Source organism: Manis javanica, chromosome 5 (assembly GCF_040802235.1).
Source record: "Manis javanica isolate MJ-LG chromosome 5, MJ_LKY, whole genome shotgun sequence".
Classification (NCBI taxonomy): domain Eukaryota; kingdom Metazoa; phylum Chordata; class Mammalia; order Pholidota; family Manidae; genus Manis; species Manis javanica.
Window position 1 is genome coordinate 116,574,393 of NC_133160.1, and position 7,825 is coordinate 116,582,217.

The window sequence follows — 7,825 nt, forward strand, 5'->3', positions numbered from 1 at the left end:
TTATTCAGCTGTTAAAAAAGGAAATCTTGCCATTTGCAACAATAGGGAAGGACCTAGAGGGTATTATGCTAAGTGAAATAACCCAGGTGGAGAAAGACAAATGCCATATGATTTCACTTATTTTTGGAATATAAAAACAAAATGAACAAAATAACAGTAGACTCATAGACACTGAGGAGTGCTTGGTGATTAGTGTGGGAGAGGGGCTGGGGTGGGTGCATGGGGAGGGTGGGGGATAAAAGGGCACTAAGATTTTCAATTGTAATATAAGTTGTCCATGGGGATGGTAGTACAGCATGGAGAATATAGCCAATGATTCTGTAACATTTTCCTATGTTGACAGATAGTAACTACATTAGCGAGGGCAAGGATTTAATAATATGGGTCACAGATGAACCACTGTGTTGTATCCTTGAAACCAATACAAATTGTTTATCAACTATACTTCAATAAAATTAACAAAAATTAAAATTAAAAAGAAAAGAAGTGAATAAGTTAAAATGAGGCTGTTTGGCCATAATCCAATCTGATGTTGCTATAAGTGAGGACACAGCAAGAAGGCAGTATCTGCAAATCAAGAAGAGAGACCTCAGAAGAAACCAAAACCTTCCAAAACCTTGATCTTGGACTTCTAGCCTCCAGAACAGTGAGAAATAAGTGTGTTATTTAAGCCACTCAGTCTGTGAAATTTTTTATGATAGCTCTAGCAAACTAATTCAGCATGGTATCAGAAATAGTACTTTTTTACTCTTTATTAACATAGGTGCTACTTACCAAAAGAGAAATGTTCTATAAAGTACAGAGATTTAATATTCATAATCATGATCCTAAGTCATCAACATAATGTAAAGTTTTTTCTAGAAATCTTTCCATATGCCACCAATATATTTTTCTAAGGTTTTCAAGCTTAATAATGTAAACCTTTCTTATCTGGGACTACAATTTATCAGAAGTGAAACATTTTCATATATTGCTATGTAAATAAAGTATCTACATTGGCAGACTTTTCTAGCTTTCACGTTTGGAAGAAACATGCTTTTCTCTTGCTTCCATAGAAAGAAGTATGACTGGACATTATACTAAACATTGATAAAACCTGGAAAATGTTTACAGATTGTGTAAAGTATTTCAGATTATGAAATAAAAAGTAAGGGTGAATTTCTGTAGGTTCATTTCCGTATTGATTTAGTGTCTCATTACTGCTTCTGGATTGTGAAGACTTCCCAGAACACTCTGCTAAAGATTCTTCTTTCCTCTTTCCTCCACCTTGGATCCATTACCAGCCAGTTGTGCAAGTGGCTGCATTGTTACACTAGCAGGAAGGAGAGAGACCTGGAGTAGATGGAAATACAGGCGGGATGGGCCGAGCTATGAGCTGAGCCAAAGGGAATGAAAGGCAAGAGACTCTAAGGGGAAAAAGTGATTTTAATTCTTTTGACCATAAACCACAGTCAAAATTCAGCATAGAAGGATCATTGACAAATATTGGAGAGCCATCATTAGTATCATATGCAGAAATTTTATCTAAAACTGATAGGAGGCTGGGACACAGACATAAAAACAAACATCCATAAGCATCCGAGTAACTGCTGTTTGACATCAACACAGCAATCACTGGTCACATTTTCCAAAACACCAGCGTTGAATTCCAGAAAGAGGTACAATATATATTTTCTAGGTAAAAAAGAAAAAATATTTCTAAAAGCTCTTCAGTCAAGTATATACTGCCTAAGCTGATCTAATCAAATAAAGTAACTACCACAAAAACATACCACTGTGAATTCTGTGATACCAGGAAGAGATAGAAAAGTGACTTCAACAGAAATGACTTGACATAGTCAAGTGACTATGTGACTAGATAAGCAGACACCATCTGGCAAGTAGGTGCAGAAGATATGCAAACCCATTGTCCCTGTGGTCACATAAAGGACAGTCACAAAAGATATACTGCTTCTCCAGAGGGGTTGTTAAACTTTTTACCTGTTCCAGAATGAGAACTGAAGGACCTTATGATAACCCACTATTTACATTGTTTGATGTGTGTATAAGAATTTAAGGACCTTTCTTTAAATTGCATATGATAATGTAAATTACTCTGAGCTCTATTGACTGGAGCCACATGTAGTATGAAATAATTACATAAGGCATTCCACAGTGGAAAGGATTATTGGTTTGTGATCATTCAGGTGCTAGATCACTATCATTGATCAACAATTTTTCATTTCACTTGAGAGATTTACTCAAATGGCATGTTCAATTAACACAGATAAAGAAATAAGCCATCCACAGAAAAAGACATGCCCTTAGGGTTTATCTGAGTCACTGTCTAGGGTGATAGAGGCAAAATAACCTCATGCTGGGTTTAGTCTTGACCAGACTTCATGACGAAGCTTCAAAGGCTACTCTGATCTACAGATGGGATGCTTCATACCACAATCTGTTCTTTTTATATTCTGCCAGTGAACAGACCGTTTCTCTCCTTTTGTCCTTTCTGGCTTTCATGCTTTCTTCTTCACATTCTGAAAGAGCATAAGCCCTGGACCCTACTTTATGTTACAGTCTGTTGAGAGAATAGAGTTGATAGAACTGGGAAGGATCCTGAGAAGCATGCATCTGAAGCAATGGACAGATGTTCTGGGAAGAAGTTAGAAAAGCCTATTTTGAAAATTTAGATTTTCTAACCAACTAACACTAACAAGGGACCAGGCTCTGGATACAGTAAAAAGTTCTGGAATGGTTGGTGTATACTAATAAATAGGCAATGTAATATACAAGTAGGGCTTTAACAGGGTGATACTTTATTACTACTAAAAAACAAACACACCAAAAAACCTTAAACTTGCCCTGAATCAGTACATCACGAGAAAAAGACACAGTAGTACAATTTCCCTACAAAGGAGCATAAACACCAATTTGGGTAATATCCTTCTGTATATGGCAGTAACCCAGTAAAGTATTTACCACTATTGCTCTCGGAGAGAGGTGGTTTTCTTTGCCTGCTCATAGATTTGTGAGTACATGTGGTCTGGCAGAAAGAGCCACTGGCCAGCATGTGATTTTAGCAAGTTGCTTAACCTCTTTGAGAAGTCATTTTTTTCATCTATAAAGTATGAATGACAGTAACATCCAATAGAGTCATTTCCAAGGGGTTAGTCACATTTGTAACTTTTCCTGAAATAAAATGTAAAATATGCACTTAAAGCATATAACTCAGGGGATATTTGATAAATGTTAATTTCCACCTTTTCTTTTTCCTTCCCTCAAGCCTATTTTCCTATTCATAGTCAGTCATGACACAATGAACAGAAGAGGTGCATTAATCAACAATTGCTTAGGCAAGAATGGTCAGACAGTTGGACCTTTCAACTGTGTGCTGCACAGAGGCTCCATAGGACAAGAGCTGGGTAAAAGATGTCTCCCTCTGAGTACATTCTCCACAAGAGGCACATTTTCAACAACTTTGTCAAACTAGTATGTGGGCATGAAAGGATGAGAAAGAGCAAAGCCTGGGAGCAAGCCCCCCCACACTGGACTGAGAAGACAGGCAAGGGAGCTGCCTGATTCACATCTTGCTTTTCCCCTCCAGCTGTGGGAGCAGATGGGCCACCAGGGCTCAGCCACACCCAGGCTGCCTCCCCCCAGATAATGGTAGACCTGGAACCTCTTTCAAGACAAAATTACCCAAAACTAATTTAAACGTTCTGGTTGGTCCCAATCTTTTTTAGACTAGAGTAACAAGATGAACCTTTATGGCCGAGAATAGGAAATACACAGGAACAACACACAGACAGATGCTGACTTTCCTGCTCTGATGCAACCCTTATAGCTGTAAATATCCTGTTCAATACAGTAATAGATCTCTGATCATTAAGTGACTTTTCTTGAGATTCTCAAAACTATTCATAGCAAGTCATTCTTGTTATGCGTTTCAACACAAAATGGGATGCAGAGGGGGTATGATTCAAAAGACAGGTTTTCTGTATTATTAAATGCATGCTGTACTCTCCAGCTGTGTGTCAGCAGCAAATGTGGAAAGCCAACTTTCCACAATACGTGCAGGGAAACAAATATTCTATAACCACAGCCGTACTTGTAATAGTTTTGTTGAAGTCCTCATCCCCTCCTGAAGGTTTGAAAGGATTATGAATTTATGATAGACACACATAGCAGAAGAGTAGACTGCTGTGTGATTTAAGAACCAAGAACTCAGGAGCAGCAGGGCCAGATGGTGACCTTAAGTGAACATTCACTGCTTTACATAGTTTATTTCCACAAGTAAAGCCAGACCTCCAGAATGGTACAGGAGTTTATGAAGATGAATTGGGTATCATGTGTTCAAACTCTATCACCCCACACATTTTCCTTTTAGTCTCACTCCCTCTGCCTACCCTCCCCATTTACTTGTCTTTCCCCACTCCCATCCTAGGATGAGGCTGAAACTCTACTATTAGAGTCAAGAAACAGAAACTTCAAGGACTGATGACCCTATTCAGACCCTCCCAGCTTCTTTACTCACCACAGATCTGATGTGATGGGTTGACTGGGGACAATTCTATCTTAAAACAAAACATTATTATACTTTCAGATTAGATCAAGATATGGAAACTAGACCATCTCTAGAGAAAATACTAAAGCACAGACCCACTAAGATGAAAAGATACGTCTATTTATTTGAAAATGGGCATTAACTGTAGACTTGTGAAATTACCTAAATTGTGGCCAGCACAATAAACTGAACAGAAATATTAAGGAATATTTGAGTTTAATCTAAAAGACAATTGACAGTTGGGCAGAGATTTATTTATGCAGCTTATCTAAAATCAAGGAAAATACTCGAATTCATGGTCAGCCACCTTACCTGCTGCTCCTTTGCAGTCAACATTTTCCCAAAAAGAAGTAGGTTGGTCAGAGTGAGGGTCAGCAAAAGAGAAGGTACAATGCAGGGGTCAGCAAAATTTTCTGTAAAGGGCCAAACATAAATATTTTAGGTTTTGCAGGTCATACATATATTTTCTTGTCTCCATAGCAGCAACTCACTTCTTCCACTGTAGCTTGGATGCAGCCATGGCTGATAGGTAAACAAATGGGTGTGATTATGCTCCAATAAAACTCTACTTATGGATACTTTCACATGTCACAAAATATTAGTTTTTTTTGGAAGTTATTTTCAATATTTAGAAATGTTTTATGATGGCTCAAGGGCCCATGGAAAAATGGTATATGGTCCAGGCTCTGTATTTACCAAGGAATGTGAGTTGTATAGGCAGAAAATACTGGTCTCAATTGGGTCAATCATGGAACCTCTCTAAGTTTTTTTTTTATAATCAGCCTCTTGTGAGGAGAAAATAAAGCTATACATATGAAAATAATTTCAAACTACTATGCATTATGCACATAATAGCTATTGGTGATATTTATTTAAATAGACTCCACCCCATATATAAACTTGCCAGACAAAAACCTAGATGCATACAAAGCATAGGATGTCAAAATTATAAGACTATAGCAAGTGCTCCATTATATAAAATAGGCCATTATATGAATATGGTGTCAATCCTGAGGTATGAATTTGCCTCCAATGTTGTTATCAACCAAAGTGAGAGGAAAACATTCAACTCAACAAATATTTATTTCGTTAATATCTACAATGAGCCTACCACTGCTCTACATGGAAGGAATACAATAGTTAAAACCGAAAACAGTTTTGGCTATCATAGCACAAGAGAGTCAGTTATATGATCCTCTTTGATATTAAGAAAAAATATCACTTCTTTGAGGGAGGTGAAATATCTCTGAGTGTATAGTACTGAAAATAATTTCACTCGACATTTCACAGAGGCAACACTGCTATGCTGCAAGGACTCTCATCTCAGTGACATTCCTATGAAAGTGTAATACTGAATTCCTCACTGAATTCTTCTGTGAAAATGGAGGATAAGACACCAAAACTTATCTTAATAAAAACAACTCTGCAGGAAGCCAACACAGCCTAGTGCAAATGTATACTTTTGAACTGATCTAGTTTAATCCAAGCATAGAACGTGGATTACTGTGTAGAACCTAGTTCTCAAATCTTGGAAGCTTTCGAATATTGTAGATTCTTGGACTGCACACAATCCTAGTGAATCAGTTCTCTGAAGACAGGTCTGGTAATCTGCATTTTATGAGGCACATGTGATAGCCACTGAACTACAGACACAGGGATCTGCATTAGGAAAGGGCTCCTTGGAATTTTCTGTTATACACCAAATTCTGAGAACCTTTCACTTTGAGCAGGATTTTATAAACTGCCTTCATTCTTCAGGGATTGTGAAATCAATTTAAGGGGACAGCATTTTTTTATGAAATAGGCTAAAATAAAATAGAATAGAATAATATATATTTAAGTGTATTGTACTTTATTTAAATGTTACAGGTAATAAATATATTTTGCAAAATGTTTGCTTTTATGTGTATGTACAGAGTACTAAGTCACACTCTGGGCTTCAATCCAAAAATTCTGAAAACATTGGTCAAGAGGTACACATGGATTTCAGATCCTTCAAAAATGCTTTGGAAATGGCAGCCTTCTCTTGTCTGAGAATTAAAAGCAAACAGTTGCATGTAATATTCTCAGGTGGGAATCTAAAGGACATATATTCTGTGATTTTCCAATCCAAGTACAAGGCAATAAGGTTAAAATGCTTTGGTCAGAATGGATGTGTTTAAATAAGAACATTGACTGGAAGATGATGATGAGAAAGATAATGTTGTTTTATAATGATGGTGATAGAAGTGGAAGAAATTGTATCTAATGACCTCATAACAAAGTAACTGAAGCTTCTCAAATGTCAATGTGTATCATCAGAGGCAAGTATTTATTGCTAGTGTCCATGCCAGGGCACCTTATGGATATTTATGTTATTATGAATATCATGTACTTCTATTCTAAATGAACACTAGTGAAGGAAAACATCAAATATCCTTTATCTAGCATGGTGCTCATTCATATTTTTTAAAATATATATTATTGGAGGGGCTGACATGTCCCTGTGGTCTAACACAAACTCAATACCATAAGTCTTCTTGCCATACCCTGCTGAAATGTTTGGAAAAAAAATAGCAACAAATTTCCCTAACCATTTTTGTGTTCTTGATTTATTATTTTATGTAAAATGAAAACTCATCCCAATTTTATTTATGATATTAGAAGATAATACTTAGAATATTTCAGTGCATTGACTCTTCATGATTAATGAATCTAATTTTCCATCCAATCTGATACAGTCAATTTTTATAAATCCATTCTCCTCCCAAAATTATGGTGCATGTCTTATTATGGGTACTATTTCAGGAGGAGCAGATGCTTCCCTCCATTTCAATATTTGTAATATGAATGCACATTTCATTTTACAGAAAAGATATCTTTCGAAGACTCACAGAGCAGAAAGCAACTTTAGTACCTCAGTATATCAATAAATAGAAATTAAGCCAGTTCAGAAGAAAAACAACAAAGGCCATACTTTTCTCATTTGGACAAATCTTCAAGGGAAGCAACTTAGTTAAATATTAAACAATCTTTATTATTGGGAAATTGTTCTTTAGAGCAAGTATTTTTAACGTAGACTTCAGAGAAGAGTTTCAGCATGTTTGTAAACTCTCTGAAGCACCATGAAGAATTTTGTATATACTGATGTATAGATTTCTCTAGAGAGTGGATTCACAGTTTTCAGCAGTTTCTTGAAGGTATCCATGGCAAACAAAAACATCAAAAAACAAATTTTCACCACTTTAGGGCCGGTCTTTTTTCTTCTATTCCATAATTTAAACTCTGTATCTTCTCCAT